This window comes from Cibotium barometz, chromosome 35, assembly GCF_041138505.1.
Source record: "Cibotium barometz isolate CiBa-2024 chromosome 35, ASM4113850v1, whole genome shotgun sequence".
NCBI lineage: Eukaryota > Viridiplantae > Streptophyta > Polypodiopsida > Cyatheales > Cibotiaceae > Cibotium > Cibotium barometz.
In genome coordinates this window covers 13980131-14007676 of record NC_141080.1, presented here as the reverse complement: position 1 = coordinate 14007676, position 27546 = coordinate 13980131, and positions in this window count along the sequence as shown.

The window sequence follows — 27546 nt, the reverse complement described above, 5'->3', positions numbered from 1 at the left end:
AAGCATCTTTCTTAAGCATATCATTTATGGGCATCGAATGCGTAATGAATCGAAAGCAGCTCACAGATGACGAACACAACTCTCACATGATGCAAAATGATGGAAAAAGAAGAAAATTTGATTTTATAATGCAACCGTTGGACACGGTGGCTACGTTTAATGAAGAAAGCCACATGTCATTGCATAATTGGCTGCCATAGTTTTTACCATTTCACAACATGAAACTCTTCAAACTCTTTCACGACGTGAAATGCTAATCAACGGTTACGACATGAACGACTTTAGTGTGGCTGACGGCGTGAACCATTTTTCTGTAGTTTCACGTGAAGTGCATAAGATCGAATTTTTTCTTACTGTGCTCAAACACAAACACATGCATATGATGATGCATTTCTTACCTTGTCCCTTTGCTATCACCATGAAAACCAAGGGTTCACCTGGATACTTTTAGGCATTTGCTGATGTGCAGTCTTTTTAGCTCTATGTGGGAGTTCCTTATTGTTCCTTCCACCCAACTAATCAATTTTGTTGTTGTGTTTGGTTGTGGATGGCTTCCATTTGTTGGAACCTCGTTGCTTCTATCTTCACAATTCTTATTCAATTCTGTAGGTCAGAGTAGGTATTGTTGTTGCCTTGGTCATTCTCAATTCAGTTGGCTGAATTTTCTTTCTCCTCCACACAAGAGCAGGTGTGGTGCTGGCTTGGATCGGGAAGTTGATGCTGTAAACCGTCACATCTCTTTGTTTGTTGACTTAAACCATTTGTGGTTTTGGCCATGGACTTGGGTTTGGATACCCATATTGCTGCAATGCCTTGATAGTAGCCTTGGGCCCGTAGTAGGCTCTTTCGGACCCATTGTTGACATTCATGAGGCCTCTTTAGTTGCTTGGAGTTTTGCCACCACTTGGTAGGTGTTGGCAAGGCCAGACTTTTGAATTGTGTTTTCCCCTCAATCCTTTCATTACTCATTGTGTCCTTTCTATTTGGTGGATTCTTAAGTTGATTCTTGAGCACCCATTTATGTGTACCCTTGTATGTTTGGTATTGTGTAGGTAAACTCAGCAGAATGGATGTAGGTTCTGTTTTCCAAGGTGTTGCCTCTGCATTTATTTGTTTCCCTTGGTTTGTCGAGTTCCATAATGATATGGACATGACCTTCTCATCACCGATGCTCAACGATGATGTCCTTTCTTCCCATTGAATATTGCATTTGTGGCACAGATCCAGGATCGTCCTAGGATCATCTCTTCCTCCATTGTACCTGTAGGCATCATAAACACCTTTTCGACCAAAGAATTATTACTAATGGAAATATTAACATTTAAATACCCCTCGACCTTTGTGGTTGTCAGATGCACACTACGAACTTGTGCATCTGTGGGTTCAAGGTGTGGTTTTTCTAAGGCTATCCAAGTATCATATGAGAACAAGTTATGACTTGACCCTGTATCTATTAGTGCAATACTTGTTGCAATGCTCTTAGCTATTGTGAGTCCCAACTTAAGTCGTGCTGGTTCAATGTTTAGATCCCCTTTGTCCCACAAGGGTTATGGACACCATGTTGACATGTATCAAGCCTTTATTCAGTTTAGCTTTGACTTGCCTAGCCTTAGCGTCTTCTTGCGCTTGCTAGAATTTTTCTTTTGCAAGCTGTTTCTATTGTTTTAAAGAGGTGTTCTTGCAAGAGCCTTTCTTGGTTCAATGGTCCAAAATATTTCTTTAGTTTACTCCCATTGACATAGCCCTCCATTTGGATGCCGTCAATTATTTCTATTTGGACAGACTCCTGTGGTGTTATTTTCGATACTCGGAATGGTCCCAGGCCTTGGTATTTAAGTTTTGTTTTCCTGGCATTTCCCACACCATACATGAGGACAAGGTCCCCCGTTTTCAGTTCTTTTTGCTTAAGGTTTTTATCAAACCAGTGTTTCCTGCGTAACTTTTCAACCATGAGCCCATGTGATGCTATCAACTTGGTCTCATCCAGTTTTTCCAAGTCAATTAGCCTTTCAGCTAACGCATTCTCAGTTAGACGCTCCTGTACGGCAATCTTTAATCTTGGGACTAGGTATTTCATGGGCATCACCGCTTCAACACCATAAGCAAGACGAAAAGGAGTATATCCCAGCCGCTACCTTATATCATGTGCGGTAGGCCCAGAGAGTTGCTATCAGCTTATGCTCCCAATCTGTTTGATTTGCTTTCAATGTTTTTGTCAAGATAGTACTCAAAATCTTGTTGGTACTTTCTGCTTGACCATTGGCTTGTGGATAGTAAGGTGATGATTTTCGATGGATCACTAAGAATCCTGCAGGTAAATGATTAATCGCGATCACTCACTAATTCTAATGGGTAGCCAAACCTTGATATGATTTGCTCATATACAAATTTTGCAGACCGCGATCACTCACTAATTCTAATGGGTAGCCGAACCTTGATATGATTTGCTCATATAAAAATTTTATAGTTGTTCACGCATCAGCTTTCTTTGAAGCTCTGGCATCCTCCCACTTCGTGAAATAATCAATGGCCACAATTATGTACCAGCGGGCTTGGGATGGATGTGCCGCTGGACTAATCGGCCCCACAAAATCTATCCCCCATTTCTCAAATGGTTGCCTTATGATTAGTGGCATCTTGTCCTTCTGTTGTGGACTAGCAAAACGTTAACATTCCCGACATCTTTTGATAAACTCTATGGCGTCCCTGAATAACGTAGGCCACAAGAGTCCAACTTGAACCACTTTTTGAGCTATAATTTCTCCAGCAAAATACCCGCCTACTATCCCTGAATGAGACTCTTCCAATATGGTTACAAATTCATCCCTCTCTTACGCACCATCTAAGCACATTATCTTTTTCGAGCCTATACAGTTCTCCCTCAATCAATTGATATGGTGTCGCAAGCTTGATAAGCCGCCGCATCTTATCTTTGTTCAAGGGTATGTCCTGCCAAAAACCATAAGCTAGATACTCTGAGATCTCTTCTCTCCACTCAGGTACCATGTCCAACTTCTTGAATAAACACGCATCAGGAAGGTCATCATCGACACCAGTTGCTGGTTTCCCAACACATGATGTGTTCCCTTCCTTACTGTCTGTGACAGAGTAAAGTCGAATTCCAACAGCAATAGTAGCCATCGGGTGATTCTTCCCATGGTGCAAGGTTTATTCACTAGATATAGTAAGGCTTAATGGTTTACAAAAATATGAATTTGTTGGCCAAGAGATAATGTCAATATTTCTTAAGGCATAGACCATGGCTAATCCTTCTCTCTTCGTGGTGGTGTAGTTCACCTCTGCATCATTCAATTGACTAGTGAAGCAAACTGGATAGTCCAATTTGAACTCACTAGGAGGCTGGGCTAGCACGCAACCAATAGCAAAATTTGATGCATCGATGTGTACGTGAAATATGAGATTCCAATTGGGGGGTCGCAAAATAGGCACGCTTGCCAATACTTGCTTCAGACGATCATAAGCTTCTTGACACTCCTCAGTCCACTCAAAGACAATGAGAAGTTTGTACAAAGGTCTGGCTATATCAGCATAAAAAATGATGTAGCGTCGATAATACCCCACATGGCCCATAAACCTTTGCACTCCTTTGTAGTTGGTAGTGGTGGTACCTTCAAGAACAATTTGACCTTCCTATCATCAGTGGATATACCATTCCTTGAGACAATGTGTCCCAATATCACACCATGCTTGACCCATAACTGACACTTCAAGGGGTTTAGTGATATATGATATAATTGGCAAAACATTTAAACATTTTCCTCAAGCAGGCCAGATGATCTTCCCATTAAGAATGCGCACATAGATCATCAATGAATAGCTCCAACCACTTTTGCACAAGTAGTCCTTAAAAGTTGTTCACATCAACTGTTGAAAGGTTGGAGGGGCATTTGTGAGACTGAATGACATAACCTTGTAATAAGCAAATGTCCCCCACATTGTGTTGAAGGCTGTCTTATGTTGGTCTTCTGGTGCTATAGACACTGATTGTACCCAGAAGCTGTACACTTCCCTCCCAGAGCCACTCTTTCCAAAAAATGTTCGATATAAGGTACTGGGTAATGGTCCTTCCAAGTGGCTGCATTTACCTTTTTAAGATCGACACATACTCTCAGTTTTCCATTCTTTTTTAGGCACTATCACAATTGGTGACAACCGTATGTTCAATCTCATAGATAAAGTCCGCAGCAATGAGCTTATCAATTTCCTCCCTTACAATTGCTGTATACTGAGGACTCATCTGGTATTGTTTCTGCCTAGTTGGTCTCAAACCTTCCATGATTGGAATCATATGTTGTACCACCTCAGGCAGTACCCTTTCATTTCCTTATAATTCGAGGCGAAACAATCCTTATATTCCTTGAGGAGAAAAATGAACTCCTCTTTCTCCGCAGAGCAGAAGTCAAATCTTTAGCAATGTATACGGGCCGTGCTTCTTCCCCTAGTCCCGCAATATCAACCTCCTTGATTTATGCCGGACCATCGTATGATGCCGATAGCCCCGCCTCTTTTACCCTAGTAACTATCAATCGGACCACTCTCCGATCATCCACCGTATAGTTCTTGAAATGGTCGGGTACTGAAAGTAAGTCTGGTTTGTCCTCATTGTCACTTTTTGCTTTTGCCATGATCTTCTTGGCCTTACGCTCTGCCTATGTTAGGGCTTTGTTATGTTTTCGATGCCCTGCTTTTGTAAGCTTGGGTGCATTGGTTTCTTGAAGGGCGATTTTCTCTTTGTGCCTTCCTTCTAATGATATTTTACTCAACTACTTGCCCCAGTCCTTTGAGAATTCATCATGTACCTTAGTAGTAGCCTCAAGGTATCTCAACCACTAGGCATCCATAGGTCTGCTTCATAGCATGGTGTTCCGTCGGGCTAGATACCGTTTCTGTCTCTACCATCGTCTAAGGCGTTGAGCACTAGTACGGCTTCGTGCCATAGTACCTTCTGTACTTGATGTCTCATCTCCTGATTCCTCATCAATGATATGCCAAAATTAACCATGTAGATAGAAGTCGTGGGAATGGTTCTAGATTCCAAATACTGGATTCCCCTGGGCTGTATTACATCAATGGTAGCCAACACATGCATCCTGTTTTCACTGAAGTTTGGAGGAGGTAGTGACGCATACATTCTCGTTTCCTTCTTATCCTTGGATTCCCCTTCTACAGATTGGCATATCTATATGGATGTGGTTCGTTTCATTGTGTTCAAATCATTACCAAACAACTGCCCTTCCATGGGTTGTGCTTTCCATGCTCTTAAATCAATCTTTAAAATTTGTGAATCTCTGCGTACATGCACGTGATCCAAGGCCCAATCATGCACCAATTTGGATTATCTCATGAAAGGTCTTCCCAATATTATGTCATATGTACCAGCAAGTTGGCGTAGGAAGTCCATGACCACAAATGTATGACAATAGTGAAGCATAAAAAATCTGAATTTAACATTCTTCCCAAGAACCCAATGGGTCTTGAAGATGTTCCATCAGCCATTTTAACGATTAAATCTACTTTTTTTAGATCATGTTTCTCCCAATTTTCCTAGCAATGTTTGGTAATGATGCTAACCCCTGCCCCACCATCTAGGATAGCCAATGCCTGGTATCCATTATGATGAATCGGGATGGTAGCGTTCGTGTTGTCATTTTTATATAGTAGCATCCCAATTAGTTAACTGGTATCTAAACGACTCGGGTTTCCTTTGTATGTTTCAAGGTTCTTTTTGCCAGGGGTGGCAGAGTCTCATCCATAGTATCAGTTGGCTTTAGACCGCGCCCTCGACCCATTCTTTTACATCTGTCCATAAGGTTGGTGAATTACGAAATAGTTACCCCAATGGCATCTGGATAGGGGTGGATAGTACCACCATGAGGCTTCCTATATCCTTGGGTTCTTTGGATATAGAGGGTTCTTTCCATATAGGTGTCTCGTATTCTTCCATGGGGAAGGAATGGATAGACCCCCCCCAAATAATTTTCCTCAAATATTCTAGACATTGTGTTTGTTTGGGAGCCTCATCTGTTCCTTCTGGAATCGGGGTTGGCATGTTGGTTCATCTCGTGGATGGATAGATGGTATCCCTTCCTCGGCTGGTCCTTAGCTTAGTTTCATGAAGTCATTTTGGTACTCTTCGACTAAGGTCTTGGCATCTTCCAGCTTTCTTATTTTTTCGTCGGTATTGGGATATTCACCAACCCCCTTAGGAGTTGCTGGTTGTTCTCCTTGTTTTCCTAGTCTAATCCTCCAAGATTGATCCCTTGACCCCCCTCTTCCTTTGATTAGGTGGATCCGATATCAATTGTATCTTCTTCGGATCCGTCTCCTCTTCTCAAATTTGAGTTTATTTCCTTGCCCTTCCACTGTACCGTGGTTTGAAACATAGGTACTGGCATGTTATTCTATAGGACATAGTATTCTAGCGTAACCTCAGCCATGTAACCTCAGTTGTGTCCTCGTAGTATTCCCCGCTAAGCTCTATTTCCTGCACCATGTCAACATCTTCTGATGGCTCTTCAATCACTACTTGATTGATCTTTGCCTGTGGTGGTTGTGGGGGTAGAACTGGTGGTGGCAAGGGTGAAGCATCTTGCACCCGGAACATCCCCCTAGGTAAGTAGGAAGAGTTGGGTTGTCCAGCAGTGGCGGTGATCTGCATAGGTGGTGCCGGCAAAGCCAATGGGGCTCGAATTGCGGGTAGCTGTGCCACATTTTGAAACCTTAGATAATCTACACATTGAAGTGTCATGATTTTCCAATTTTACACAGTGAGCACAATAAAGTAATGGCCTTGCTCTTAACTGTGGACATTCGGTGGTGGTGTGATTTAATCTACACATAGAGCACCACACCAATTACTTACGGGGGTAAAGGTGGTTATGCCCGTGCCCAGATGTCTCTCTTCCGTGACTTTTAATTTTTATAGTATGGCATTGCTAAGCTCATCCACAATCATGTTTCTAACTTCCTTACTTCGAGCTCCAATTTCTTGGTGACTCGAGACATGTGAAGTCATGGTTGGTGCACATGTTTTAACATCTTTGGGTTGTGGCAATTCTAACATATTATCCTCATATTCGATTGCCAATTTTGCAACATGCATCAAGAGTAGCTTGTTGGGCTAGGTACCAGGTAATCATGCATTTTATGGTCTCTAACCCCTCTCTGGAAACAAGGCAACAATTGATCATCTGTCAACCTTTCCTAGAGTTTGCACCTTAAATTTAAGTGCTTCTTTAGACAAGAGACATAGTCTCTCATCAACTCATCTTCCTTTTGTTTGATGTTATGTAATTGTGTCACATGGCTCCATCTGTCACCACTGCAGGCAAAACTAGGCACAAAAATATTCTTTAATCTTGTGAAGTTAACCTTATCCTCAAGCTTAAGGGTTTAGAACCACTGATGAGCTTTTCCCTCTAAGGTCAACGAGAAGGCATGTATCATTGTCACATCACTGACCGGTCCACAAGTTTCACATGTGGATTCAAAAATCTCTACATGTTGGATAGGATCCCCGTCCCCAGAGATCTTTTGGACAAGTTTTGAAATAATATGAGGTTTCATCTAGGAAGGTTGGGGTTCTAGAGTAGAACCTAGTTCCCTGACCATCCCTCGACCCATCTCTACTGCCATATCTAACAGGTCTGCCCTTGTGGTCACATTAAGGTCCATGGCTGGATCGTTTCTAGGCCTTTGGAGTTGGGATTCCCCATTAATCACCTTTGTGCATCTTTGTGTAATTAAGAGTTCCATGGAATGGTCCAGTTGTGGTACCCTGGTGGGATTCCCCATTAATCACCTTTGTGCATCTTTGTGTAATTAAGAGTTCCATGTCTTGTAAGAATGTAGGGTTATTGAACATTAGCTCAATATCCTTTTTGGTATAGAGTCGGTCCTCTACTTCTACAGCCATGTTAGCCAGGTTACCCTCTTCTTCTCTGGTTGTGAACCCTTCCTCCATTCTGGATTCCTCATTGATGGGTTCCAAGTTCGGGATTTTCCTCACTTTTACCTGTGTAACAATTTCAGGTTCTTTTCCTCGGGATTGGAGTGGGTTAACACTTCCTATCTCCTTTCTCTCAGCTCTTGTCCTATGAGTATCAAGCTCTTATTTCCTTAAGCTCAATTCTCGGAGTTGTCGTTCTACCTCACTTTGTTGGAGGTCTAATTCCACTTCCTCAGTGGTGGGAAAGAATATTTGACCCGTCCTAGCTGCACTTTCCACATCTCGTCTAATTCGAGGGGTGCCAGTATTGGATAGCCTTGAATTCAACGTTTGGAATGGCACTTCTAGTATTGGACCGAGTCCAGCGCTAGTTGATGGACCCATGCCCGCCGCAGATTGCGCTTCTTCATCATGACTGGTTTGGAGACCAAAGAATACCTGGGCATATCAATGATCCCACTGGACTTGGTTGGGGAGTGTGGTTTATCCTCTTCCCCAAACTCAGTGTACCTCAACCTTTCTTCCATGGATTCTTTGCTACTAGTTTCAACGGTGGTCAAGTTTCTCAAAACACTCAAGTGTGTGCTTCGGAATGTCCTGATCCCACACTTCTTTGGTAGGAAGTTCCTAGGGTTCTATCAGGATATGCCGTGAGTGTTGGTTGACCTAACAAATCCCATAGCTCGAGGGTCGTGATATTGTGTTCTCGTGTTGGATAAAGCTGTGGTGAATTTATTTGAAATTTCCAATCCAACCAGAATCCTAGGGATCTTCTGAGTAAGATATGCTAGAAGTTCCAGCTCCTCTATGGTCTCGTTCTCTCGTAAAAGCAATTGTACAATGCCTGCAGGAGTGTTCAAGGTGACTGTTTGCATGGATTCATCTATTGAATACAATGATTCACCTATCCAAGTTCCACCAAGGATGACATCATACTCAAGGGAATCTAGGGTAACATGGAATGTAAATTCCATATCTCCACAAATTGTTTGAGTAGCGTAGCTAAAGTAACCTGGAACTTCAATGTTTTCTCCAGTGGCTCCTCTTGCAAGACTATTGTCTATAGGGATGAGTTTAGGTTATCTCAATGACACCCAAGTGTCTATTGTCATGATTCTATGACTAGCTCGAGGGCTAATCAATGTACGTTTGCGCTTAACATCATTGCCTGTAGGGAAATCCACCCATACCATGATAGAATCTTCCAAAGGAACCATGGATGTTTCAATTTTTGTTTCATCTTCAGATCTCGTTTCTATTTCATATTCCCATTTACTTTCATCCTCATTTTGGCTCTCAGCTTTTTCAAGAGTACCGAATGTGTACACTGGCACACTTGGCCCTTTGACAATTCTTAATGAGGTCTGTTTGGAAACTTGCGAATCCTCACAGTCTTGTTTTATGGAGTTCTTTATGTCTTGGTATAACTCATGTTGAGCGCTGAAAGGTACAAGTGCTGATGTCATGAGAGAATATCATTCCTCCAAATGAGGTTTTGAGAGACTGCTTTAATTTTGTAATGGAATTATCGAATTCCTCACGTGCTTTTTCAAGCCCATAATTCGTGCAATTTGTCTTAAATGACTCTTTTATAGAGAGTGTGTCTTCCTCTTGAAAGGGGAAGCGATACTCATCTAGGCTTTGTAATTTGGTTGCTTTTTTAGGATTGGCATTATGAGGCTCAATCACTACGATGATCCTGTCGGACATTCAACCAAGCTAAGAATGCTCTCCTGAGCTTGCTTTTTTTTGGGGTGGTTGGGTGGTTGGGTGGGTTCTAGTTTCTTGATTGGTCTATTAAGTGCACTGAGTGATGAATCATAACTTGTTTCATCCTCACTAAGTGACATACTAGAACTTGTTTCCTCTTTTGACTTTGTTTGGATTGTTAGGTCTTCTTTATGTTTGCCCATGCGACGGGATCAAATTTTCTTTTGAGCTTTTGGATCTTGTGTCACACATATGGGTTTTGTGGTTTGTGTGGTGGCCTTTGAGGTGGATGCTTCAACATCATTTGTAGCCTTTAGCTCTTTTGGGTTTATGTCCTCCACATGCTCCTTTTTCCTGTCCTTTAATTCAACCTTGGTTTCGATAGTTTGTTGTCCCTTGTTTTTCTTGGGTTTAAAAGGTTTTGTTTTCTGTTTTGGGTTTCGTTTTAAAGCACATTCTTCTACCCCTGTTGAGGTATTGTCTTTTGCGTTCTTTTTTATCATTTCTCGTGCCTTGGCTTGTAAGCGTGTAAGCACATTCAAGGGTACCATGGACAATTGCCCGTTTTGTACACTTAAGATGTTAAGAGTTGTATTTTGTGAGACAAGTTGTGCAACTCGTCTTGGGTAATCTTGGAACATGTGATCAATGCCACATCATTCACACATGGGTCGCAAAAAGTGTCAATGACTATGGGCATGGAAGTATTCCAAACTATGCAGTCTACCACCTTGTGAGGTCCACAACAATAGAAACAATGAAGTGTTCGATTAACAGCTTCCTGAGCAGTTTCGACCCTTTCGACTGTTTCTGTTTGGTGCATGAGAGATGGAGGTTTTGAATCAATTGTGGATGAAGTGGGACTATTTTTGGTATCATGATCAAAGGTTTTACAATATATGTAGTATAGAAAAGCAGGTGCCTTGTATGCACAATGGGGATTGGGATGGTCGTAGTGATTGCACTCAACACAAGGCATTTCGTTCCTCACTTGTAGAGGTATTAAGGATGTTTAGTTTTGAAGGAGCTTATCTTCTCTTAGGGATGTCGATTGAAAGCTTTTAAGCAAGGCTGCATAGAATTCAGGGAATGACAATTCCAAGATCGATCGTTCTTTATCCATTGTTTCACTTGGTAGATGAGGAACAACTCGTAACATGACCATCTTCTAGCATGTTGTTATCTAAACGTACTGCTTCTTTACAACATTGATCAAATGTGTCCAGATAGGATATAATGATCAACTTGTGTAAGTTGTTATTTTTTAAGCCCATCATGAAACATCTCTTCAATCAAATATCATTTAATTTTTACCATGACTCACATCGTGAGTCCAAGAGTTTTATCCGTAGAATAAAGTCTCTAATGGATCCATTTGGTTTATTCTCAATTGAATAGAGTTCTTTTGCTGCACTCCACCGATCACCTTGTCTAGAAAAGTCTCTAATGGATCCATTTGGTTTATTCTCAATTGAATAGAGTTCTTTTGCTGCACTCCACCGATCACCTTGTCTAGAATAAAGTCTCTAATGGATCCATTTGGTTTATTCTCAATTGAATAGAGTTCTTTTGCTGCACTCCACCGATCACCTTGTCTAGAAAAGTCGTGGATAAAGGCTATTTTCAAGGTTTTGAAGTTGGTCTCTTGATCGCTGGCATCATGTAATGAACCATCGACTAGCCTTGCTCTCTAAAGTTGGGATTTCCAAAGGCTTCACGTCTCTGTTCAAACATTTGTATGAATTGAACAGGATCTGTTGTTCCATCATATTTGCCCATAATTTTAGAAATTTGTATGGCCGTATTTTTGTATGAGTCGCTGAGGCCGTATGTGAGTGCTCTTGTTGGGAGAGACTCACTGAGTCCTTGGGCTACCCCCCTTCTTAGATGAGTCAGTATGTCCAAGGTGTGGGCATCTAGAAAAGGATTGGTACCTATAGGATTTGTGGAGATGTTAGGTAAGGGACCAAAGCTTGTGGAATTGGAGTGACATGGGGTATAAAACCCAATGACACGCTTGTTTATAGGCATGGCCAATAGTATTGGGAGGTGCATTTGGGGCATAGATTTTAATGGCTCAAATATGCCAGCCATTGGATTTAGTCCTTGTGTAAGCCCTTGTAATCCCTCTATCGTTTGCCATGTCTGATTGCCTAAATTCTCCTTAGTAAGAAAAGTACACGTGTTTTTTTTAAATTATTTTTTATATTTTCTCACAACCCGTTTTTACAGCCTCAAGAGGCTTGGCATTCTCTTCGTTGGGTCAAAGGAGTGTCCGTTTGCCCTAAATAACTTAGGTGTTATATGCACGTGAACGACCTTTTAGAGATAGTTTTTTAGAAAAAGCATATGCTAGTACTTTCCCAGATGGAAGAGGAGGTTCTAAAACCTATTTTCCATGACTGTCTCAAGATTAAAAAAAATTCCCTATTTCTCGCAGCACATTTTTGAGGGTATTCCAAAAAGAATTTTGAAAAAATCTGTATGAGAGAGTTGTAGTATTTTTGGAGTACTACAACTTTGTTTCCCTAAGTTGTCCGTGATTTTGTCGTTTAGACCCTCAAAAAGTAACCCGAATATGGTTCGACGTCGCTTTTGCACTGTTTTTTGCGAATTTTCATGGTTTTCGGGTTGTTTATTGTCTCAATTTTTAGGTCGATTTTTGAGGCTGTTGGGTCGGAGGCCAAAACAAATTTTTGGGTTAATTTTTGAGGCTGTTGGTTGGAGGCCAAAACAATCAATTTTGACTTCGAACGGCTCAGTCCAAAGTTAAAGAGCTTGATGTCAGCTTTCAGATGAGCCCTAGAGTGCCTTCATCGGATGTATGGTTTAGGAGATACGGGCCTCCAAACAAAGGTGTTTTCTAGAGTCAACATTTCACGCCATGAACCAGACTTCATGAAAAAGTTAAATTTAATATTTATTTATTTCTATCAATGGATCCCCTTTCACGTCGTGAACGGCGTGAAGCAGACTTCACGAATTTTATAAAAAAAATTTCGTGTGAACAGAGGGTTTTACGCTGTGAACCCTTCCTTAGCATTTCACCTCATGAACTCCGCTTCACGAAAAAGTTAAATTCAATTATTTTTTTCGACGCGTGGACTCCTAGTGTCTCCTCTATTAAGGCAAAACTAAGCAAAGAGAGTCAAATTCCTCCAATTAATGAAGAAATTGATGTAATTAGGTGTTTTGATGAATCTAGATGTTCTCAAAACACTCGAAAACACTAATTTCGACTACTCATATGATTAATTTAGACCCCAATTAACACATTTTCTAAATTTTTATCTCTTAAACAAGATTAATCACCCTTAATGACAAAAACCAATCCATTAAGAGGAATTAGTCTAATTCAAGGGATTTTTGATGGGTTTAAGAAAATTTTTAAAATATTAAGCTACTCCTAATGCTTGCTAACTCTCTAATACAAACAATTTCAACAAAAAACACACAATTAAACTAAAATTAATGATCTTAGTTCTATGTTTAACACTAAAGAGAGCTAACATTCACTAAAATTAATGATCTTAGTTCTATGTTTAACACTAAAGAGAGCTAACATTCACTAAAAATTACATTCTATTGCATTATTTGATACAATGGATGTAAACTAAGCCTAAGATAAACTATGTGCAAGCTCTAAGAACATGAAAAACCACAATAACAATAACAAAAACAACAAATTAAGCTAAAAATTAAGCAAAAAATATTCTTTTGAAAAACAAAAAAGAGAGCTATTCTACACCAAATCATAGACAAATCACCATAAAATCCACATCTTTTTCATTGGAAACCATTAATCAAGATAATAGGCAATGGGTAATGCATGGATTAGAGGAAAAACGACGAAAAAAGCTAAGGGATGGCTCCCCGAGAGCAGCGCCTAAAATGTTATGGTGCACCCTAACCCCCCTTGCCAACAAGAGATTACTTGGTAAACCGCAACTGTTGTGAGGATTTTTTCAATGGCCGAGCTCATAACCCTTGAGGTCTCCAAGCTCTACAACTCCTTGAGAAGCAATTGCATCATGCCTCCCGCGAGCATTGTCACACGTACCTTCTCTCACCACCTCACTTCACTCACACACACTCACTTGCATGCATTAGGGAGAGAGATTAGCAAGAGCAAGACTCAATTGCACAATGGGAGATTATGTTGTATTATGAGAGATATTCACTTATATATATGGCCATAAGTGTTCACACTCACTTAAACTGTGGCTTACCGGGCACTTTAGGCTCATAAGAGGCCTAATCCTATTACAATGACTACTCTCATAATATATCCATGAAGTACATCACTTAGGACTTCATCCTAACTTGCTACCACAAGCTCTTGAAGCGGGAATTGCCATAAATACTCTGTCACACCATTATGGGCGCCCATCCAAGTTGTAGCTTTGGACACTATTGCTTCATATCTTGAATGTATGACTCTTTGGTGTATCTACTTTGACTCCTTGATGTAAGATAATGGCAGTAGCTCTTGTTAACCCTAGAATTGGGTTAACAACCATAAAGGTGTGCATAAAGCTCATGCCTAAGGCTTTGATTTTTACATCTCAGAGAGTGCCAATTGGTTTAGTTGTGTTTCCATCTACTAACTTCACAATCCCTTCTGTAGTATCAAGAGGTGGTTTTCCCCAGGATTCCCAACATTGTTTAGTGATGATGCTGGCACCAGCTCCACCATCCAAGATTGCGGTGACTTGATTGTCCTTAAAGATCACGGGTAGAACGGCATTAGATTCATCTCCCTCGAAGTAATGTTCAACCTTATTCATTGGTATCCTAGAAATCTCAAGCTTCACTTTAGGTGATGTAGATGCTTATGAACTTGAGTCATCATCAAACTCCTCCTTCTCGGCTACATGGGCTCACAATCTTCCTTCCATTCAGTCTCTAAGATTCTCCCACAAGTGCGTTTTTCCTTGCAATGAGGTTCCAATCCAGACTTGGATATGGTCGGATAGAAAAGTTGTTAGGCCTGTTATGTCACTGGTTCTATAATTGTGTTCACTGGATTAGGGCGAGCAATGGTGTATGGAATCTGAGTAGGCTCTTTCCTTGGAGGAAATTTTACAATTTCTTGTGTCTCTATATCGTCATTACTTGTGAAAATAGGGAGTGTTGGTCCATTGATAACTCATCATTCTCTTTTTCCTTGTCCTCAGCTTCTACACTAACTACATTTGGTGGTGGTTCTAATTGTTCTTGAAATAAATATGGGAGGAGAGCTTCCTCACTAGAAGACTCTAGAGGAGTGGTAATGTTTGGCTCGTAAGTTAGGGTTTGATTAAGTGTGGGGTTGGTGAGGGTATGCAAGTAGGGTAACCTTGAACTTTCTCAAGCATTGGTTCCATCTCTTGTTGGAGTTGATGGACAAGTTCTTGGTTTTGTTCAATACGCTCTTTTTCCACAATGAGATTAGGATAATCAAGTTTTTCTTTGAGCTTGTTTGGGGTTATTCTATGATCAGGCAAGGCTTTGGATTTTTCTTGAGAAGCTAGAGATGCATCATCAGAGTCTTCCGAGCCGCTTTGAATTGAGACCTCTTCCTGGCCTTCACCTAAGGTTCTAGCATCAGAGTCTTCCGAGCTGCTTTGAATTGAGACCTCTTTCTTTGAGTCCTTTTAGCAATGCATTACTAAGCTCATCAATCATCATTTTACTCACTAGCCTAACGTCAGATATCCTAAGGTTAGTGTTTTCTGACTTATTGGCTTTGGTTGAAATAGAATAAGTAGTGGAAGCAATTCCTTGTTCCTTAGTCTCTTTCATATTATCATCCATTTTCTATTACCAATTTACAACATTCATCATTGAAAGTCGAGGGGTCCTTTAAGACTAATAGACATGAAGTTATTCATTACGAATTCCCAGTCAGAATTTAGGCAAAAGTTGATCATCACTAAGCTATTCACTTGGTGTGCAATGAGAGTTCAAGTGTTTCCTGCGCGATACGTAATCTCAAATAGATTCTCCTTTGTTTTACCGAGTTGAATTGTAGCACTCCACTTTGCACCACTTCGTGCAAATCCAAGAATGAATAGTGTTTTAAGTGTGTTGAAATCAACCTTCTCCTCATGTTTTAACCCATAACACCATTGTCCCGCTCTTCCATCTAGAGTTAGATTGAAGGCACAAATTTTAGTAACATTATCGATGACTTCCCCGTAGGTTTCACATACTTGCTTGAACATCTCTCGATGTTGGATGGGATCACCATTCCCTAGAAACTTTGTCAACAATTTTCCAATGCGCACCGGCTTAATTTGTGTTGCTCTTGGTTCTCTTGCTATTGCAAGCTCTTGTGCGACCCCCTTCCCATTTCTCTCGCCATGCCTAAGAGGTCCACATGCATTCTGTCCAATGGTGTAGCTACAAGAGGACGTGCGTATGGACAGTATCCATGAGGTGGGGTAACATATCCGATAGGGTTGATTACTGGTTTAGCATGTGCTCATGGAATTTGTCTTGTTGGTCATATAATTGGAACAAAGGGTGCTGGGGGAATGTGAGATCGACCGCCTCTTCCCGCATGAGGTGGTGTAGTGTTTGGGCCTCTAATGACATTTCCATGGGACATCTCACAAGTGCCAATGGTACTGTGAGAGTTGGGTTTCTGATTTCTCTCTGCGTTTCTTCATATTGGACGGTTTACATGTGAACATTGACCTCCACTAAAAATTATGGGGCTTTCATTAACTCTTTAAGATCCTTCATTGAAAAGATTGGGCAATTCAAGTCTTGTTCTTCCCCATCTTGAGATGGTGGGTCACTGGCCATCTTCTCAAGAGAGCAATGTGGTCTTTGGGTTCTTCTAGGTCTTGAACATAGTCTTCTACTTCTTCCTCATTTACTAGGGCAAGAGGTGGGACATACGTTTCATTCTCTTGTTGTGAGATTGGGGCAATTTCTACTCCTTCCTACTATAGCAGTTTCGCGAGTACCCAGCGGTTGTGCCTTTAAGCCCGAATTGATTCCGTGTAGCATAGATGTGAATGTAGGCTCTCTCAGTAAAGAGGAGGAGTTGGGGATTTTCGTACTTTTTGAGCTATATGTGGGGATTGCTCGTCGGTACGTGTGCGAGGTAAACACCGATTGGATTTGCAATGTTTGGGTCCATATTAAACCAAACCATTCTTGTGCATCTGCATGGCAGAAAGGGTGGACTAGTTTCAAGGTGAAGAGATTGAGGTATAGTTACAGGATGTATTCCCAAGGTCTAGGGATATTCCGTTCGCAGCTTCTTCTACCCTAGGCAATCTCCATCGAAACAAGCCTATAGCATAGTCTACAATTGTGTTCGAATGTTCTGAGGAGGTACATGACCCCCCTCAGGTGCTATTTCTTCCTGCCTTGGATCCATTCTCTTCGCGAGTGGTTGTGTCTGAGGCGTCAAAGTTTGCCAATGACGAGTACTCAATTGAGTGTCACCGTAGCTTCTTGATCCCTGGCTTGGTTGGTAAGAAGACTCGGGGTGGCTTGAGGCACTATCATCAAGATATTCTTAGCTACTACCCAAAATCCATCCAGATCTCAAGTGCATGAATTTCCTATTGTGGCTAGGTCAATGCTTAGAGCGTGATGTTGTTGTTGTTTTTTTTAAAAAAAAAATCCACTCAAGAGTACAATTAAACACATATTAATCACTCAAAGATTGATCACACAAGTGGGGTCGTAAAGATGGCGCAAAGCGTACACAAATTCGTAGAGGAATAATGTCCCAATGCTTGCATACGTATACTTGTTCTCATGGATGTTGAAGTAAAGTGCACTAATGCGTGCCTATTGCCCGGTATGTTGGTGGGTGCACGGTGTAAGTGAGAGAACATGTGTAGAAATGTGCACATATGCATGTAAGGATGCATTTGCTTCACATATGCACGTCTGAGTTAAGAAATTTATACAAGCGCACACGAGGGTACAGTAAAGCCCAATATAAGCAATGATCGTGATATAGTGCAAGAGGGTAGAGATCAGTGGTGGTAGGATTTTTGAAGTTTGTTTATATATATATATATATATATATATAATTTTATTAAGTTCACATTTTTTACTTTCTTAGGATAAACTTTTTAATTACTTAAATAAAATTTAGAATAAATTAACTAATTATTTAAGATTTTAATAATTAAAATATTCATTAAATTTATTATTATTATTATTAGTTTCTCAATCAATAAATTAATAAAAGTATTAATTGAACAATAAACTCTTATTAGTTAATTAATAAATACTAATAAATTAATTTATTAAAATTAGAGTTAATTGATTAATTGATAAATAAATATTAAATTAATATAATTAATATAGTTTATTTTTTGTTATTTATTTATTAATTATTTTTAATCAAATAATTAATTAAAATTTTTAAATTAATTGATATATTTTTAAATTTTAATACAAAAATGTAATTAATTAGTCATTTAATAGGTTCTTTTTTTTAATTTCTTAAAAAATTAATTAATTAAAAATATTTAATAAATTTATGTATTTTATTCTATTAATTAATTTATTATATTAATTAAGAATATAATTATATTAACTAAAAATATAATTATATTACTCAACTATTATATTAGTTATTATAATAATTAATTTATTTTTAACTATTGATATTAATTTAATATATCAATTAATTAGTAATTATATATGTGTGTGTGTGTGTGTGTGTGTGTGTGAGAGAGAGAGAGAGAGAGAGAGAGAGAGAGAGAGAAAGAAAAGAAAAAAATTTATAACATTAATTATCAAAATACAAATCAAAAGTAGATCAAGTTTTTGGATATTTTTCAAAAAATATACAACTTTTTTATATTTTTACAAATTGAAAAAAGTAGTTGGATTTTTTTACATAGTAATTTCAAAAGAAAAGCTTAAGTAGAGATGAGAGGGAAAATGAATTAGAAAAGGAGGAAAAGGCGATTTTCACTCCAAATAATGTAGAGGGGGTGTATTTTTTAATAGCAAAGGTGCAAGTGACAAAATTCAACACCCCCTCCTTAATGCTTATAACACTCCCTTCTACTTTTCATTGGATTTTGTCCTCCTTTGTCTTACACTTGCCCCATTGGGATTCTTCTCATTGAATGCCCTTAACTCTTAATTTAAGCAATTAAACGAATTTCCCATGGAATCGCTCACAATTCAAGTATTTATTTGCAAATACGTTAATGAAAACATAGGATTAATTTAGTCCTTAATTTTGCAACGCAAAAATGAGCTTAATGAAACTCAAATCCATATTTTTGATTGATCTCTAAGTTAAAACGATGTGTGGATGTGTAGAGACACTCCAAATCACTTATGATTCATCACAGAATTATCCTTGCAGTTAAAGATACATGTTTAGCTCATTTTTTGGGTTTTTTAAACTCACTTTTAGTTCACTAATCACTCTGTTAATGGAAAAACTAGTCAATTAAGGGAAATTAATGAACATCAGTGTTTTATTACTTTTTTTATATGTTTTTTTGGATTAATGTACCTAGACCTATTGTTAACAATCTAATGCAAATAAACGCAACAAAAACCACTCAAAAATGTAAAAATTAAGGCATTCTATGCCTATGTTTATGCACAAAAGAGAATACTAATATACTTTCTAATGCAAAAATTGATGAAATATATGAAACCTAATGATATAAACACGTATGTTAATGCTAAAGAGACTCATAATTAATCAAATCGCAATAAAAACCACAAGTTGATGAAAAATGAAGCAAAACAACCTTCTTTTAGTGAACGGCAAATAGTCTTTCAAAACTAATTAAGAGAAATAACACATTGCTATAGAGGCTAATCCCCAGGGCAGGGGCACCATGTTAAGGCTTGTCCATGTGCACCTTAGTTGTTGGAATTTTCCACATGCCAGAATCATAGGCTCCAGCGACGGTCGGCGGCAAGGTAGTCTTGAGGTAATCACTCTCCCTCACCTCTCATGCTCACTAATTAGATAATCACAAGCTTACTAATTAGCTAATCACAAGTGGCTCTTTAACACAAGTAGTAGAGTAAAATGGGGAGAGTGCTCAATTATGATAGAATTTGATACATATACAAGGCAATAGTGTTCACACTCACTTAAAGTGTGTCCACTCAAGATGCCCAATGCAATATGCAATGCTTGGCTCATAATTTGGCCTTATACATTATGCAAATACACTTCTCATAACACATTCTTCATTCTTTATCCTCATGAAGCTCTTGCCTCTTGCAAACATGCGACTTAAGGCCATAGACAGGCATCGAGCGCCATCAGATTGGGCAATCAAACTTCGTGTGGATGAGCATAATACATGTTTGTCTCATCGCGAGTGGTGTTTGAAACGATGTTAACCAAGGTGGTTAACATAACTCCCTTCTTGGTTGTAGATTCCGTCCTTGGAATCTGTTGTTGGTGAAGATAAGTTGATGCCGTATGGAGGAAGTTGTGTGTTGAGCAGCCTTCATTAGATCAAAAGACAAGAAGACAACAAGCTATGTCTTCTCATATCTACAAGAGATGTGATTCATTAGCGCAGCAGAAGTCGCTCTTTGAGTAGCAACTAGGTTTCTTCTACACCACCTTTGTCTCAACACATAGCATGCAAAAGACACAAATCAAAACTATTTCATCATGTAATCCACAATATAACATGAAGTTCTTTGGTGCAACGAAGGCTCTTCAAACAAAGTGTAGTAGTGCTTCCAATGCAAAGCTCCAAATGCAGGCATCTATAGTACCAGGCTACTTAGTATCAGTAGTCTCATCTCTACACACATGACTATCAACCTCAACAAACGAGTAAAACTCTTGCCAAATCTGCAATAGTCTAGGGTGAGTGGCTTCTCATAGAGCAGCATCTCCATCAACATTGTAGTGCTACTTGTAACATTGACAATCATACAAAAGTGAGTGTAGCTTCTAATCCATAGGCATTCATTGATTTTTAGAAGATAAGGTTTTCCCAACCTTCATAAAGAAAAACCCTAAGTCATTTAAAACTAGTGTAGAATAGCTTTTTCACGTCTTTCATATCAAGGAAAAAAATGTATATATATTCCAGGGAATTAGGTCTTGGCATGGCCTTGAAAGCATATAGTACTTCATGGCCTTCATTAAAAGTGGGATTCTTACTGGCATGGACATCGTCACCAACGTGGTGTTTAATTTGTTAGATCGTCATCGACGAATCTTTTCACCAAAAAAAAAATATGCAAATCAAATGCCTAAGAGATCGGGTGGTGGGGGGAAAATATTTCTCCAATGAGTTAAGTGATTTCTTGAGAAATCAGGGAATCAAGAGATAAGTCACACACACTCTGTAAACAGAATGGTGTCTCATTATCGACAGCCATTCCACAAGAGACTCTAGCCTCATCATCATCAAAACAATGCCCACATGAGTCTCAAACCTGCAACCTCAATGCCAACCAAAGTCAAGGAGGGCCCCAAACCTTCCACATCAAACCAAAAGAAAACTCCACCAAGACAACCAAAATCAAGGTATCTTAATAGTATCAAGATGTGGGTGGAGAAGTAGCTACTTGTAGCTCAAGGCTACTATGAAGGTGCTAATCAAATTTGGGTGCCTCGACAGTCAATGCCTCTTCCTCAACGTAGCACTCAGAGGCCAAAGAAAAAGACAAATACTACACAACACTGTCCATAAAAGTCAATGATGCGAGTTCCCCAAAGAACTCTACCAATTCAACAAGTGTGGGTACCAAAAATATTACTGCAAGCACAAGGGTACTACCAAAGTAATACCAAAGCTTAGATTCCCAAGCACATCACAAAGTCTCCTAAGCTTGCACAAAGAAGGAAGCCTTAGCACCAAGCACATCAACCACCAGTTTATAATGTTCATCAAAGATGGGTGCCTATGCATGTGCTTCAAACAATAAGGATACTATGATGGTAATCCCATCACAACATGAAGAAAACCTCACCACGGACTTCAACCCCAAAGTTCGACAAGAATGGAGGCCCAAGCAACACCAACCAAATCACTCAACCACTCTCGTGCATTTAACACCTACATAAGAGCTTGTGTGTTCAAGCAACCCCAATGGTAACCAACAACGAGCAGTCTTATCTACTACCTCCTCGACAATATGTGAGCTAAAAATTCAAGAATCAATTCCCATGTTTGCAAAAACGGAGACTTATGAGTGCATCAAAGACAAACTCACAATGCTCTTGTCACCCCTCAGGATGTGAAGCATAAGTGCACAAGAACATGTTGCTCATCATGCCCTAGCTGGCCCATAGAATCATTTTAATAAAAAATCATCGGGGCCAAAACCTACCTTTTCACGGATTTAGGCCATTTCACGGACAGGATAACCGTTCATGGCCTAAAAAAACACCTGCAACTTCACGGGGTCAAAACCTGCACTTTCACAGAATTCCATTTCATGGAATTACCTCTCATGGGATTCCATCTCATAGAATTCCATTTCATGCGGAATTATAATTTCACGGCCTACACTTTCATGGAAACATCATTTCACGAAAATCCATTCACGGCTAAAAAACCTACAATCTCACGAGTTCAGGTCTCGCACAAATTAACATTCTCACGGCTTAAGAACATTCACTTTCACGATTTAAGCCACATCACGAATTAAGCCATCTCACGCATTAACACTTTCCCAACAATCTTCAATAGCCATTATATATTTGTTAAGCTTATAGCTTACTATTATTTTGGCTAAATTAATGTGGCAACTACTCCATGAGTACATATCCATACTCATGCCGCCCTGGATAACATTTGCACCAAAGCCTCACCCCCATTGACAACTTCTAGGTACATCTCTGGTGGATGGGAGGGCCATGGTGAGCGAAAGCCTGGTCAATGGTACAACCCATCGCCAAATTACAAACCTCTCCAAATGACGCTACCATCTTCACAAATCAATGATCTTCAATCCTCAGTGAAGATATCTATATTAGCCTCGCAAGTCGACTTAATTCTTTCAATCCTCACCAACAAGTGTCTACTTCAATAGAGAGTAGCTCAATAAGAGTCTATATGACTCAATTCTTGTACTTCATGTATATCTGCTTCATAAGAGCACTCAAATATACATAAAAACATAAAAAGCACATGGACAGAAGAAAGCAAGAACACGTCCTACTAAACAACATTTGACAAGAATCTTGCCACCCAAAGGGACATCATCGAAGGCCAATTTCTTCAAATGATGAAGGTCGCTTCAAAGAATCAAATGAGAAACTGAGAATCACCATCTCATTCTGATGATTATGCCTACGTTCCTCCAGATCCTTCCTTCTCTTCTCTCCCATTATTAACATCTCTTAGTATCCCCACTAATACAAATCACATGTAACCTTGCTTATGATTTCCAAAAACAAAGTGAGCAAAAAAAGAATGCTCACACAAATACAAAATTGCAATCATTCGCAAAAAACCCCACCCTATTAGGAATTCCCAATAAACCACTAACCTTCTCATTCACTAACTACTCTTCCTCATTCCTTTCGGAGGGACAAAGACCATTGAACGTCACTCAACATCAAAGCCCTCAATAAAGCTTGTCCATTCTCCCCACACAAAGGTCTTCACCGCGATCATGAGGACACGATCGTCATCAGGAAGGGGGGGATGTTAATCCAATTCTAGGGTTAACAAGAGCTACCGCCATTATCTTATATCAAGGAGTCAAGGTAGATACACCAAAGGGTCATACATTCAAGATATGAAGCAATAGTGTCCAAAGCTACAACTTGGACGGCGCCCGTAATGGTGTGACGGAGTATTTATGGTGATTCCCACTTCAAGAACGTGTGGTAACAAGTTAAGATGAAGTCCTAAGTTATGTACTTCATGGATATATTATGAGAGTGGTCATTGTAATAGCATTAGGCCTTTGATGAGCCTAAAGTGCCCGATCGGCCACAGTTTAAGTAAGTGTGAACACTTATGGCCATGTATATAAGTGAATATATCTCATAATACAACATACTTTCCCATTGTGCAATTGAGTCTTGCTCTTGCTAATCCTCTTGATAATCTCTATCCCTAATGCATGCAAGTGAGTGTGTGTGTGAGTCAAGTGCGGTGAGAGGAGGGACGAGTACCCGTAGTGCAACATGGTGGTATGGCAACGCTCGCAAGAGGCACGATGGAATTGCTTCTCAAGGAGTTGTAGAGCTTGGAGACCTCAAGGGTTACGAGCTCGGCCATTGGAAAGATCCTCATGACAGTTGCGGTTCACCAAGTATTCTCTTGTTGGATGTGTTTCAAGGGGGGTTAGGGTGCACCATAACAATGGTTATGAGTTTTAAGAGGTCGGTCCTATGAAATGATCCTTAGTCAACCCTACATGCATCAAGCGCATTTAGTGCATGATTGCTTTATGCACACCTTTATGGTTATGAATTTTGAGAGGTCAGGTTCCTATGAAATGATCCTCGATCAACCCTACATACGTCAAGCGCATTTAGTGCATGACTAAGACACCAATCAAATCTATTTGCGGAGGGCAATCAAACAATCAAAGTTGATCTTTAAACTTTGAGAACCCATCCAATGGCCAAAAATATTATTTCTGTTGTGAATCAGATAATACTACGGCTAGGACTACAATAATCAATGTGTGCCAAGCTTGTAAATGATCAAGGACAACAAACCAGAGAATTCAAAAGTTGCTTCAATTCGCGATGACATAAAAAATTGGATGCATATTCTTGCTATGATGGATACCTTACCTCAAAAACAAGGCAAACAATTTAGTTGACTTGATGGGATAGAAATCACCTCATTATATGGATTAGGAACAGTTTCATTAAGTGAATATGTCTCCTCAGATTTGTCGGTAGATAGTGATTATTCCACGAGATCATCTACATACCAAAGACGCCAACGTAAGATAAATTAAAGGAGAAATAAAGTTCCCCAAGTAATTCCAATGGAAACATATTCTCATTGGTTGAGTTCCCTTCACGCAATTGAAACCCATATTTCATTTGATAAATAGTGGGAAATTGATCTAAGCCAGGTCAATTTGGTCCTCTTTTATAGTGTAAAAAATAGTAAAAGCAAATTGAAAGACAAAGGACTAGGACCATTTAGAGTTGTTGATATCACACCATAGAGATCGGTAAGGCTTGCCACCCTTGACGGAGTTGAATTATAAGAGCATTTGTGTGAGAACAACCCATTCAATGTTACCATTGTCAAGGCCTATATAGAATTGTTGAATGTCCAAATAAGGGAACGCCAATGACTAATCTAGTTACACCACAAGCTTGACCACAACAATCAAATCCATTAGCACCTATAGCTACTTGCAATGAGTGTGGAGTATCTCGTTTGTTCAAAGACTGCACGCTCAAGGCACCTATTGTACTTACAAGTGAGCTAACCCCCTCCACTAGCCTTAACTTGCTAAGTGTGCGCAATGGTGTGATTCACATTCCACTCAATGTAATAACAAGGCTACAAGCCAAGAATAAGGTAAATGAAGGAAAACTAACAAAAGTTGGTGCTCAACCTAATAAAAGAAACAAATAAACCTCTACCCCCAAAACTAAACCCAAAACCACAAGGAACGCTCGAAAGCGTGTAGCTAGAACCTTAGGTGAAGGCCAGGAAGAGGTCTCAATTCAAAGCAGCTCAGAAGACTCTGATGCTGCATCTCTAGCTTCTCAAGAAAAATCCAAAGCCTTGCGTGATCAGAGAAAAGCCCCAAACAAGCTCAAAGGAAAACTTTATCATCCTAATCCCATTGTGTAAAAAGAGCGTATTGAACAAACCTTAGAACTTGTCCATCAACTCCAACAAGAGGTGGAACTAGTGCTTTAGCAAGTTTAAGATTAACCTACTTTCATACCCTCACCAACCCCGCCTAATCAGACCCTGACTCACGAGCCAAACATTACCACTCCTCTAGAATCTTCTAGTGAGGAAGCTCTTCTCCCAGATTTATTTCAAGAACAATTAGAACCACCACCAAATGTAGTCACTACAGAAGCTCAGGACAAGGAAAAAGAGAATGATGAGTTATCAATGGACCAACACACTCTATTTTCACAAGTAATGATGATATAGAGACACAATTGTAAAACTTTCTCCAAGAAAAGAGCCTACTTAGATTCCGTACGCCATTACTTGCCCTAGTCCCCCATCAAGTGAACACAATTATAGAACTAGGGATATAACAGGCTTTAAAACTTTTCTATCCAACCATGCCCAAGTCCCGATCGGAACCTTATTACAAGGAAAAGCCCACTTGTGGGAGAATCTTAGAGATTGAATAGAAGGAAGATTGCGAGCCCGTGTAGCCAAGCAAGAGGAGTTTGATGATGACTCAAGTTCACAAGCATATACATCACGTAAAGTGAAGCCAGGGTACCAATGAATAAGGTTGGACATTACTTCGAGAGGGAGATGAATCTAATGCCATTCTACCCGTGATCTTTAAGGACAATCAAGTCACCGCAATCTTGGATGGTGGAGCTAGTTCTAGCATCATCACTAAACAATGTTGGAAATCCTGGGGAAAACCACCTCTTGATACTACAAAAGGGATTGCGAAGTTAGTAGATAGAAACACAACTAAACCAATTGTTACTCTTTGAGATGTAAAAATCAAAGCCTTAGGCATGAGCTTTATGCACACCTTTATGGTTATGAATTTTGAGAGGGTTCCTATGAAATGATCCTTGGTCAACCCTACATGCGTCTACTAGCACATTTAGTGCATGACTAGGACACCAATCAAATCTATTTGTGTGGAAGGGCGATCGAACAATCAAAGTTGATCTTTGAACTTGGAAAACCCACCCAATGGCTAAAAATATTATTTCTGATGAATTTGATACTACGACTAGGACTACAATATTCAATGTGTGCCAAGCTTGTAGATCAAATGATCAAGGACAAAAAACTAGAGAATTCAAAATTTGCTTCGATTCCCAATGACATAAAAAATTGGATGCATATTCTTGCTATGATGGATAACTTACCTTAAAAACAACGCAAATGATTTAGTCGACTTGATGGGATAGAAATCACCTCATTATATGGCTTAGGAACAGTTTCACATTAAGTGAATATGTCTCCTTGGAATCGTTTGGTAGATAGTGATTATTCCATGAGATCATGAACTATATACCAAAGACACTGACGTAAGATAAACCAAAGAAGAAATAAGGTTCCCCAAGTAATTCCAATGGAAATAGATTCTCATTGAAACCCATATCTCATTTGCTAAACAGTCAAAAATTGACCTAAGCCAGGTCAATAGTGTAAAAAATAGTAAAAGAAAATTGAAATATAAAGGGCTAGGACCATTTAGAGTTGTTGATATCACACCATAGGGATCAGTAAGGCTTGCCACCCTTGACGGAGTTGAATTGCAAGAGCATGTGAATGGTAGCAAAGTTAAACGCTATTATGGACCCCTAACGCAGGTATCCCTTGGTCATCCACAATTGACATCAGAAAATGCCTACATTAAAGGAGTGAATAACAAGAAGATGATTGCCATTGGGAGTCTAAAAGCAAACATAATTATTGGTTCTAAACCTTCGGTATCTAAATTTTTCATTACACCGGTAAGCACTATGCAAGAGTCTCTGATCCTCAGAAGGGGATGGATGGCTACTCATGAATGCCAAATCAATTGGCATCTGAACCAAGCGACCTTACAGTTACCCATGGGAAAAGTCACCTTACCTCTTTCGACGGATGGAAACAATGAAAACGATACCCCATTGGAGCTAACAGATCCTAATCTACCCTCCTCATAAAAAACCAAGCCTCCATCACTCAACCAATAATACGCCAACGGTGAAGATAAAGGAGATTGCTACAAATATCTCCCCCTATATTAATGTAGGGTCC